This window comes from Sceloporus undulatus, chromosome 6, assembly GCF_019175285.1.
Source record: "Sceloporus undulatus isolate JIND9_A2432 ecotype Alabama chromosome 6, SceUnd_v1.1, whole genome shotgun sequence".
In the NCBI taxonomy this organism is placed as follows: Eukaryota; Metazoa; Chordata; class Lepidosauria; order Squamata; family Phrynosomatidae; genus Sceloporus; species Sceloporus undulatus.
This window is the reverse complement of record NC_056527.1, coordinates 65165385-65177867: the sequence shown is the minus strand read 5'-3', so window position 1 is coordinate 65177867 and position 12483 is coordinate 65165385.

Genomic DNA, 12483 nt, shown 5'->3' with positions numbered 1-12483 from the left:
AAGGCAGCTCACAAATAAAAACATTTCTTTAAAAAATTACAACAAAATTTGAAACAATTAAAATAATCTAAAACGGTATAAAATTGCATAAAAGGTGTCGGAATCTATAGAATCTGCCATGTGTTTAGATTTTGTTTATGCTGAGGTATGATTATGTTTGGATTTATACCGGGGAGGGGGGGTTATATTGCAGGGATTAACTGTCAAGACACTGTTTGCTGGAATGGTTTAACTGTTACAATACAGGTGGGAGATGGGGACCTGTTAGAGGGTTGTCATGGGAATGGGCTGAAATATGGGGGCAGAGTTTATTGGTTCAACTGTCTTTATTAAGTTGTGGGGGGGAGATCTTTAGTTCTGACCAAAACAAGGTACAGATAGTTGGTGTTTCTGATGTCTGAAATAAAAGCCTTTTGTTTTACCTACAAAGCTTGATTGACTGAGCATTGGAAATCAGAACTGTTGGTTCTTACGGTTGGATAGAACTCATTAAAATCTTGGGGCTTGTTCCCACAATGAAATAGAGTGAATTTCCGATCAGTGTAAATGACCCTCGTTCCCATTTGAAACTGGTTCCTGTCACAATGTGATCGAATCCTGTTGTGATAAAGTGAGGCAAAGGCACCCCCCCCCCAAAAAAGTAGTGTGGTTCTTTTCAGAAGAATTGATTCTGACGCGAGTTCAATAAGTGGGAAAGACATATCAGAATCGATTCATTCTGGAGGGGAGGGACAAATGGCAGAGGGGTGTTTATCATCCCTCCTCAGATTTTTTTTACAGATCTGCCATTTCCCCTCCCCCCTCAGCACTGCCATTGTACTCGGGATTTTTTAAAAATTATATTGATAGAATATTTGATTGATTTTGCAACTACTTGTAAAGGCATGTAGCTGTGAAAGCAATCAATACAATATATGTTCAATTGCATTTTTAAAAAAAACAAACCACTGTCCTCCCCTTCATTGTCCTGCCTCGTTCCCTGGCTGCTGCCTCCTCCGTCCCTGGCCGCTCTGTTCCTGCCTTACCCAGCATTCACTTTGTGGGTTGTAAGTCTCTGCCTAGGGCTGCACAGTTAGCTGGTATGTTCATAGTCCATATGTATAGACTCCATGGTTTGCCTTCCGAAATAGTGAGTGACCGAGGAATGTAGTTCATCTCACAGTTCTGGAAAATTCTGCAAAATTTTCAATGGCATTGAGCAGGCACCAAGCACCTCCCATCATCCACAAATGGATGGGCAAACAGAGAGCTAACTCAGTCCTGGAGCAATATCTTAGGTGCTACACTAATTATTTGCAAGATGATTGGTTTGGACTTCTGCCTCATGCTGAACTGATGTTCAATAGTGCAGTAAACCAGAGTAGTGGTTACTTCCCTTTTGAGGTGGTCTATGGCTATAAACCCAAAACTTTGCCCACGCTCAAGGCAGATTGGGCAGATCTGGTCCCGCTGACTGACTGGATTACAAAAATCAAGAAGGCATGGCCTCACATAGTTACAGCCCTAGATGAAGCCAAAAGTGACTATAAAAAGATGCTGACCAGAAACAGGGCAAAGAGTGGACCCTAGAACCAGAGAGTGAGCTATATCTGTCTATGAAGCACATGAAAACACAACAGCCTGAAAAAAAGCTAGCACCTAAATTGGTTGGATCTTTTGTAGTTAAGAACCTGGTCAATGAGGTAACTGTGGAACTGGAGCTGTCCAAGACATTTATACCCTGCCTTTCATTTTATTCTACACAGAGGTAATGTTGGATCCCTGGAGACCAGAAATGGTGCCTTTTGAGGTGGCAAAAATCCTGGACTCTCACCAATACAAAAGAAAATTACAATATTTTGTTAGATGGAAGCATTTCTCTGAGGTGGAAAATGAAAGGATGTATGCCAAACCTGTTAATTCTCCTGAGTTGATAAAGAAATATCATGCCAAGTAAAGGCAGCTGAAGGCTGGAGGAGGGTCAGGAAGCAGGGGGATGTGTCTTGGGGTGGCAGGTTAGCTCTGCAGCTTGTGCAAATGACACAAAAATAATTCTCACAGCTCCCTTTATACTGACAGAAAATAGCTTTCTGTCTTGCATATAAGGGGGGAAATGTGACTTATTCTTGAGTGTAAGAAGAGAAGCAAGAACATACATCTTCACTTATACTAACAAATGAAATAAACTGCAACCTCACTGTCTGCAAACTCTTGCACTTCCAAAATGAAATATCCAGTAATGAAATACAAGTATTGCAATGATGGATCGTGGTTCCCATATCAGCAGAGTGATGATTCCACTCCAGGTTTCCAAGCTCTTACTGTCAGGAAGTTCTTCCTAATGTTTAGATGGAATCTCTTTTCCTATAGCTTGTGTCATGGCCAGCCGGGCTGAGGACTTGGATGACTCAGAGGAGGAGGCTGAGTTTGTGCCTCAGGTGCAGGTGAGACTTGAAGCTAAGCCAGGCCCCAGCTCTGCTCTGCCATCTCCAGCAGTCCAGCCTTTCCCCAGCAGAGATTCCATGGGAGACATAGAGGAGGAGAGCGAGGAGGTACCTACCTTCAGCCAGTGAAGTATAAAACAAGTGCGCCTCCGCCGATCTAGTAGGCTTTATGAGAAACAGTCAGCAATCACTAAGCACCTATGATTAGGAACTCAGCCAATATAAAAAGGTGTGAGATGCTGAGCTTCTCTATCAGAGCTTATCTGATCTTCCTGGAGAAAGCACATTGCTCTGACTTCCTTGGACTTTGTTGCCTGGAACCCTGCCTCTTGCCCATGGACTGACATGGCACCCTTGACCATTGAACTGCCTCGCTGACCTGTTTTCTGGAACCCTGGACCCTTGGCTTGACTGGCTCTGCTCTATTGGATATTGGACTGGTACTGTGATATTGGACTTGGTTTATGGCTTCTGTGAAGACCTTGTGTCTATGTGCCTTACAAGCTGGTCTCAGCTCTTATCAGCAGTCCTTGGCTGCTTTCCCAGACAGCTTGCACATGGAAAGGAGAACCACATGAAGATGAGCCCCAAATCCTATACAGTGAGGTAGAAGCTGCAATAAAAGATACTGGAAAGAATAATCACAGAAACAGATGATATTCCAATAGAACTGTTACAATCCACACAGGCAGAATCAACAATATATATTGTCAGTGAATGCTGTTGAGATGCTGTTGAGTTCATATTTTGGTATGATGACTGGTTTTCATTTTTTCTTCAGTTTTACTTTTAATTTTGATACAAGTAGTTCATGGTCTGTACCACAGTCAGCACCTGGTCTAGTCTTTACCACCAGGATGGGGCTTCTCCATCTTTTGCTGCTGATTATGAAATCTACTGATAATGAAATCTATCTGCAGCTACTGGGCAGCAGCAGTAGTAGTAGGTGAACCTGATGTTGAGAAAACAGCAATGACACCAAAGCTAACACTTTTAAGCACTGCACACAGGGCAGCCCGATGACTCTCATTATGTGACCTCTCACCAAGAAAACCCTAAAATGAGACAACCCAACAGAGACATAGACAGAACCCAAGGGCATAAAAAACTCCCAGAGATGGGAACAGAAGTAGTCGACATGAACAAAAATTCAAACGCTATCCAAAGCAGCACCACATATATTGTAGGAACATGGAACTTGAGAAGCATGAGCCAGGAAAAGCTAGATATAGAGGAAGGAAGGAAGGAAGGAAGGAAGGAAGGAAGGAAGGAAACATATGAACATAGCAGTATTGGAGATATGTGAGCTAAAATGGACAGGAATAGGTCACTTTGACTCAGACAATTGCACTGTGTTCTACTCAGGAAATGAAAAGACACAAAGAAATGGGGAGGCCTTCATACTAAGGAGAGATGTGGCAAAAGCAGTTTATAATTACACTGCAAAATCAGTCTGAATCATTTCAATAAGACTCCATGGAAAACCTATAGAAGTCACCATAATACAAGTATATGCAGCAACCACAGAGGTGAAGGAAGAAGAAATTGAAAGATTGTATGAAAGAGTTCCTGAAGAAATAGACAACACATCAACACAGGATGTCAAGCTGATAATAGGAGACTGGAACACAAAAGCTGGAAGCACAGAAGAAACAAAAACAGTAGGCAAATTCAGATTAGGAAAAAGAAATGAAGTAGCTGAACATCTGATAGATTTTTGTGAAGCCAACAACTTATTCATCCCAAACACTGTCTTCATACAACCAGAAAGAAGGCTATACACATGGACATCACCAGACGACCAACACAAAAACCAAACAGATTTCACAAAAAGAAATGCTATATCAATAAATGCAGAGAAATTGAAGACAACTATAAAACAGGAAGAACAAAAGACGTCTTTCACAGGATCTGAGAAATCTAAGGACAGTTTAAACCAAGAGTGGGGATGCTCCACAACCAGCAGCGGAATACCAGCATGAGAAATAAAAAGCTAATGGAAACAATACAGTGGAGAACTATTCATTCAAAGAAGAAGTATTGGAAGATGAACCCACAACCTTAGAAAGTGAAGTGGAAGCTGTACTCAAAGCACTTATGAGAAATAAATCACCAGGAACAGCTGGCATACCAATAGAGTTATTTCAGGCAACAAAACCAGAATCTGTTCAAATTCTTTCTAAAATCTGTCAGAAGATATGGAAGACTAAAGTATAGCCCATGGATTGGAAATGCTCAATCTACATCCTCGAAAGGGAGACACTAGGATTGCAGTAATCATGGGACCATTGCATTAATCTTCCATGCAAGCAAAGTGATGTTCAGTATTCTCCAACAAAGATTTTCACCGTACATGGAGCAAGAAATACCACCCTTAAGGGATGACATGATAGCCATGTTTAAATATTTGAAGCAATGTCATTTTGAAGATGGAGCAAGTTTGTTTTCTGCTGCTCTAGATTCAAGGACATGGAACAATGGATTCAAGCTACAGTCAAAGAGATTCTACCTAAAAATTAGGAAGAACTTCCTGATGGTAAGAGCTGTTCAACAGTGGAACACATTGCCTTAGAGAGTGATGTAGTCTCCTTTGGAGGTTTTTAAACATAGGCTGGATAGCCATCTGTTGGGAGTGCTTTGATTGTGTCTTCCTGCACAGCAGGATTTTGAACTGGATGGCCCTTATGGTCTCTTCCAACTCATCATGATTCTATGCTTCTATGTACAAGCTGATGTTCTGTTGTTGGCTGTTTATCGATCCATTTCCTGTATTCCTATGTACTGTATATGTATTATCCTACTTGTGATTATGTATTTTCTCTGGATAATGATTAACCTTCCATTATGAAGCCTTGCCCTCCCTCCAGTCCATCTGCCTTGGTCCAGACCTCGGAGGTTGAGAGGAACTGCTGGACCTCTTACCCTTTCCCTCCACCACTCCCTTCTCCTTCTGTGTCATGTCTTTTTAGATTGTAAGCCTGAGGGCAGGGAACCGTCTAACTAAAAAGATTGCATGTACAGCGCTGTGTAAATTTACAGCGCTTCATAAATAAAGGTTAATAATAATAATAATAACAATGGATCATATTGTAAATGCACATTGGATAAGGAAGTGCATCAAAGAATTTCCGAAGCAAATCAGTATTATAGCAAAGCCTTTGACTGTAGACCATGAAAAACTGTGGTTTGGTTTTAAGGAATTGATGTACCACATTTGATAATCCTAATACGTAACCTGTACTCAAGACAGAAGTTCAGAGTTTGGGCAGATAGCATCCTACTATTAGCAGAAAATAGCAAAGACCTGGAATGACTACTGAAGAGAGTCAAGGAAGAAAGTGCTAAGGCAGATTTACAGGTGAAAAATAATAATAATGATCACAAAATGAGTTACATAATTTTAAAGTAGACGATGAAGACACTGAGATAGTCAAAGATTTTCTACACCTTTGCTCAGTCATTAATCAAAATGGAGACTATAGTAAAGAAATCAAAAAAATATATATTATGATTCGGAAGGTCACCTATGAAGGAACTAGATAACATCCTCAAATTTAAAGATATATCATTGAATACCAAAGTCAGGATTGTCCTTACCATTGTACTTCCAATTTCTATGTTTTGTGAAAGCTGGACAGTGAAGACAGTTGATAGGAGGAGAATCAACTCATTTGAGATGTGGTGCTGGAGGAGAGTTCTATGGGTACTCTAGATTATCAAAAGAACAAATAATGGGTCCTGGAACAAGTAAGGCCTGAGTTCCACCTGGAAGCCAAGGTGACTAAACTGAGCCTGTTGTATTTTGGACATATGAGAAAACATGACTCACTAGAAAAGACAATAACGCTTGGCAAGGGGGAAGGAAGCAGGAAATGTAAGTAGCCACATCTGTCAGTCTGCAAGACTTGAGCAGGGCTGGTGATGGTAGTGTGCCCTAGAGATCTCTCATTCATAGGGTTGCCATAAATCTAAGTCAGCTTAATGATAGTTAACAACAATAACAACATTTACATGCTATGAACTCTTCTGTCAGAAGTTAAACTCACAAAAACATATATTTGACATCTACATGAAATCTCATCTAAAACTAATAAGACAATTTTTTTTCATACAGCATTTTTTAGGCTGAAAGTGAGGTAGGCATTTCTTTCCACATATATTTAGATAATATCAGCATCCCCCTCCCCGGGTAGTTCCAGGCCTCTATTTCCCATGGTTGCTGCTGCTTCTTTTTTCTATTAGTTACATATATGATCCCATCCAATTAGATGGGAAAGGGGTGGCCCCACAGTGCTTTGCTTCCAGTCAGATTTCTCTGCACGATTATGGAAATAAGGGCAAGTGAGGGCAATTTTTAAACAGCAACTGAACATTTTTGCAAATGAATAAAGCTTCTACAATGCAATTAACAATTTCATCTCATCCATAATAAAAAGAAAGATGTTTTGCTTGAAACATCTATATCCACTCCAGGAGCAGAACTACATCAGGATGAGTCTATACTTTGCTGGAACAGTTATGACATATCAGGAAGTGAGTTGGAACACTGGCTGCCATAGGATGGCCCCTTGTTGGAACGGATCCCATATTCCATGCAGGCAGCAACACAGCAATCGTACCAGCCAGCTGTGAAGATTCTGTGGCTGAGCAGCCTCTGGCATATGGCCAGTGAGTTGACCTATGATAGGTGCAGGTCTCATACATTGGTTGCATATCAACATCTGTGTAAACATGCACATGGAGGATACGCCCTGATGCATAATTTGGTTTTCACAGATTAAGTGATCCCGACTGTCTCTTGAGCTTTCAGCTGCTGTAATTATCTCCTAATGAGTACACATGCTGAAACTCTCTGCACTCAGCTACAGTTAAAAGAAGGAGCCGGTTCTTTTTTAACCCCCTAAAAAGAGCTGTGTTCCCAAACAAGGAAGCACATTAAATCCTCTCTATAAGAGTGCATGAAGATTGACATGCAGCCCACAGTCTTTGGAGGTGAAAAGGGAACACACGCCACCATGGTACCTGGACTCCTGACACTCCTCTCATTTACACTTAATCAGCTTCAGTCCTGATAAACTATTTCCCCTGGAGGAATGCAACGGGACGCCAGTTAGTCTGTGTGTGTGCTTTTGCATTCTACTAGACTAAATAAGCAGGACTGAGGGGGAAAGAAAGCTCTGATTGCCGTCAAGGAGGCACTCTGACAACTACTGTGACAACTTAGATTCCATGGCTCTCTTAGCTTAAATTTCTTTTCCTAGTTAAGTTCATCATCTTGGTTGTGCATCAGAAATATGTTAGACAAAACACAGCTTGAGAATAATAAACAATCACATAGAAGATTGATCAGAAAATGCCAGAGATAAAACAAGCTTTGTTTACCTTGAGAAGATCAGAATTCTACCCACAAAACCAGTGCCACTGATAAAACTACACAGCATTACATAATAAATTATCATGACTCTGCTGTTGTGTCTCCTTCAGCTTCTGTGCCACAGAGGTTGCAGAGGGGATTGTGATGTACTGGAGTCCTCACAAGACTGGTAAATTTACATTATGTGTCAAAACAAAGGTAAACTAAGGCCTGTTACAGACTGCCAAAATAAAGCTGCTTCGGGTCTCTTTGGAGGTATGCTATTTAAATGATGCATGCGTCCTAAGAATCCAGAAGCTGCACCATAAGCTGCACCATAAGCTGCACTCCGGTGCTTAGGAATGGAGTGTGGCTTTGGCGCGACCTCCGGACTCTTAGGACCCAGGCATCATTTAAATAGCATACCTCCAAAGAGACCCGAAGCAGCTTTATTTTGGCAGTCTGTAACAGGCCCTAGAGGCCTTTCTTATACTGATTCAATTTGAACATTTATGTACATCAGATTTTGTATAGTTAGAGGATGTTATAGAGTAAGCAGGGGAGAGAAAGGAGAACACAGATACAATGTGTACAATAAATATAGATATTAATAAAATGCATATTAGAGGAACTTTCTCACAAGGACACAGGTGCACACAGATAAACACGTATGCAAACACACATGTATGCACACTCAAACAAATAAAAATGCACCATTCCTGTTTTGCATTTTACCACCCACTTCTTCAGTGAGCCTGGTCATACCCTTTGAAGGGGTAGGTAAGCACAAAGCTTGAAACACAAAAATAAAGCTATTGATAGTCATGTCCTACCATGCTTTTGATTTTATCCTCTAAAGTAAGTCTTTTGAGTAAATCTTAACTCCATCTAGATGACACGTATACCCAGATAAGTGGGACAGAATGACTCCATCAGCTTCTAACAAGTCAGTTTTCCCCAGTGAACACTCCTGCAGGTTCTTCCATGGGCTGCATCCACACCACAGAAATAATTACTGCATGCATACCCATACATGGGTTTGTCATCCGTGACTTTAAGCTTACATGGGTGGCAAACCCTGAATGTTATAATGGCACACGCACAGGAGTGAGCGGCCATTAAAATGAAAGGAACTTGAAGTCCCGTGTTTTTTGCCATACACAGGGGTGGGTGGGTCCGCAACAGATCCCCCACGTATAGAAAGGGCCCACTGTATTTGAACTGTAGTATTGTGAGACATTTAGCCTTCTTTGTCAGAGAGCTCTGGTGCCACTATGGCATTTATAGTGGTATCAAACTGGATTGTTTCTGCAGTTTGGATGCAATCCCACTCAGTAGAACAGGGCCTAATACTTCCTTGGGTAGATGTTACTACTGCATCTCTGTATTGGAGTAGCAGCTCAGTCTGAGTAAAATGCCTTCAGGAAATAATTACAAGAAGCCTAATGTCAATAAGTCCTCCTAGGGTGGGCTTTCCTCAATCAATTTTTTGGGTACTCAAAAAATGAGTACCCAGACTGTTGGGGGCAAATTAGCTTACTTGCTAATTAGCTTACTTGCTTTTCACCACTATGATCTTTGGAATAGCGGTATATAAATAAAACAAATTATTATTATTATTATTATTATTATTATTAATCACAGAACACTGTTTTCTGCATTTCATGCTAGCTCTATACCAGGAGGTTATGGGGCATAAAAGAGACAAAGTAAAAAAATTTCTTCCAGCAAAGATGTTACTATTAATCACAGCGACTAAAGTTCTGCTTTCAGTGGGACTCATTTACAATAAGAGATAGTTGGGCAGAGACCAGATTTTTCCAGCTCTCACATGGCACCAAAGCAGCATGTATGGCAATGTTTTAGGGCTATATTTGTGTGGGTTTGTTGTTTAATTGAAATATAGCACAAGACCATGGGGTACCTACTATCAGGAGTTGTGGAAACTACAAAAAATCTGGCTGGACAATTCTGGGAATTACAATTCAAAAATAATATTTCCGGGCTCTGTTCCTTATGTGTATCAGATTCAGTTCCAAGTCTCTCAAAGTGAAATAATAATAATAATCCTGCTTTTCATTGTTGTAGTGATTATGATGTAAGGTATATAGATGCTAAAACTGACATAGAAATTATAAATATTCATAGTTGTAGCAGAAATGCTAGAAGTATGAATACACATTATTTTCTTTTGATGCTATCATGAAAAGGCAGGTAACAAGTTTACAGTGAAGGAAAATGTTCTTAAAAAAATAACAACACATAGCAAGTTATTTTGGTTGCCAGGAGACAAGATCAGGTTTGTCTATTGCATCATTATTTACAAAACCTTAAGCTATAAAACCAAGGAAATTAAAAGTTAAGAATGCTGAATATTTTACACAAGCCATAGAGCAAATAAGAACATGTCTCTCATTATCAATGGCGTACACATTTAATTGCAGTCATGGTGGTGGAGCTTAATTTTGGGTACTGGATTTACTTTTATACCAGTAGTAGTTGTTATCAAGACTGATTTATTTGCTAAAATCCTGGTTTCATCATTTCTGTTGTAGATATCCATTTAAAATAAAATAAAAACATTTTAAGCTGCAGTCCACTCCTGGAAGGGTGTCCCAGGCACCTGGAATGGAGTGGATTTCCTAGTCAGAGTGAAAACTGCCCTCAACAGCCCCCAGTTTTAACCTCTGAAACTTCTACCATTCTTGCTGCTCTGCTTAATGTTCAGTGCTATAAAATCCAAGCTAGTCATAATTTGGACTGTGTCCTTCTGTTCACTATTCCCCTTTGGACACATTGTAGAGAAAAGGCAGAAGCCACACTGTATTCAAATGCAACCATTAAGAAATAGTTTTGTTTCTTCAGATGAGTTTTCCATGTAAACAGTTTCTGAAACTCTCACAGTGCTATTATGTGAATAAGAATAGCTGGTGAAAAGGCCTGCAGGATTTCATATAAAAAGGAAGCTAGTTCATGACACCATAGCTCTAGGAGAAACTCCTGATCTGAAGTTTGGGATGCTATAAGAATGTTCCAAAATAGAAACACTAACACGATAAAGACAGACAAAATGCAGGACACCTGATAGCACAGAATATGATATCTTAACATGAGGCTAAACAGGGGGGGAAGTTCTGACAGCATTATGAGCAATGACTAGAGAGCATATTATGCAAACCCTTTCAGTGTTTGTTTATCACAATTCCAAATACATACCTGGGAAGTGTATGCTATATCTCTAATTAATTCACAGTGGCCATAGGTACATTATCTGAGTCGTAATGGCGAAATGATATATTCCAGAACTCACTGAGATCAATGGCATGACCATGATCCCTTGCACTGTCTTTGTGTGGTGTGGCATGCATCAGCCTTTGAAATGGATTCCTTTGCTTTGCCTGGATTCTGATATCTGTGTTTCCTTTACTGTATCAAATATCCACCAATATCAGCTTCAGTCCTGTCATCAGATAGAATGAGGCAGATGACAGATGCTGAGTGGCACGGTTATTTCCCTCTGTTGGAGGACAGAGTTGTCTCTTTAAAACAACCTCCTCTGCATGCCTGACACCACTCTGCCAGCCTCAGGTGAGGTGGAAAGTGCTGTCCCATTACCAGTATTAATTAATATTCAGCTTCCAGTGCAGTTGGCATGAAATGGAGAGACATTTTATTCTCTGTCTCAGTCACAAAAAATGTCTTGTGTTAGCCCCGTTCAGCTTTTTGAAGAAATTTTTTTTTATTTCCAGATCCCCCCCCCCCAACCCAAGGTCTATTCTAGTTGAAGTAGACACTGTGCCAATGTATCATGGCAAAACCTGCAGAATTAAGCAAGACTCTCTCAGATTTGCCATGAGTCAAAATATCTCCCTACCAAAAATAATGTTGCTTTGGGGTATAGCTCCCCAAAATGGAACACTCACTGGCCCAATTTAGGTGGGGCAATTGGAGTTGCTGCAATTCACACAGTTGGGCCAATGGAGGAATGGTTGTATTTCCCCGACTGCAAAAGAGGGATAGGAAGACCCAGAGCCACTGACCATGCTAGCTGGGGTATACCTTAGTAGGATCAGAAGTATCTATCACATTTCCATTCCACTGTAGCTTGTTCCTTAGGCATCCTTGACTTTGGAATATTTTGTCTGTTTATAATGAACCACAAAACTTTCCATGACGTGTCTCTTACTACACTTGAGACAAAATAATACTGGTTTAAATCAGTTGCAACAGGGGTGAAGGGAGGCACTACCAGCTGACATTACCTCATTATTAGCAATGGTGATAATACAACATAACTATGTATCCATTCAAGAATCCCAACATAGCTGGTATCAGTCCCTTATCATGATTAAAGTTTAGTTTTATACCTTTTACAGTGACTGAAAATGAAAAGGCAATTTTAAAAAATAAACTACCTTATCTTTGTCTCTTGTTCATTTCATCAAGTGCCATCCATTATTGGCAATGGAAGTTAGAACTTTTGTTAGAAGCATTTTGGAATCCCACAGCTGTAAACAAAGTCATGTGGATGTTCCAGACTCTGGGATCTCCAGAATGTCAGTTTGGCCAAAAGCATGTGATCTCCCTTCATTATGAAACTGGGGGTGTACAATGGCACACCAACCAACAGTTACTGTGGAATCTATATTTTTAGATTAATATTTGTTAAGTCATATATCAGACATTAAAATATTATCATATGACATT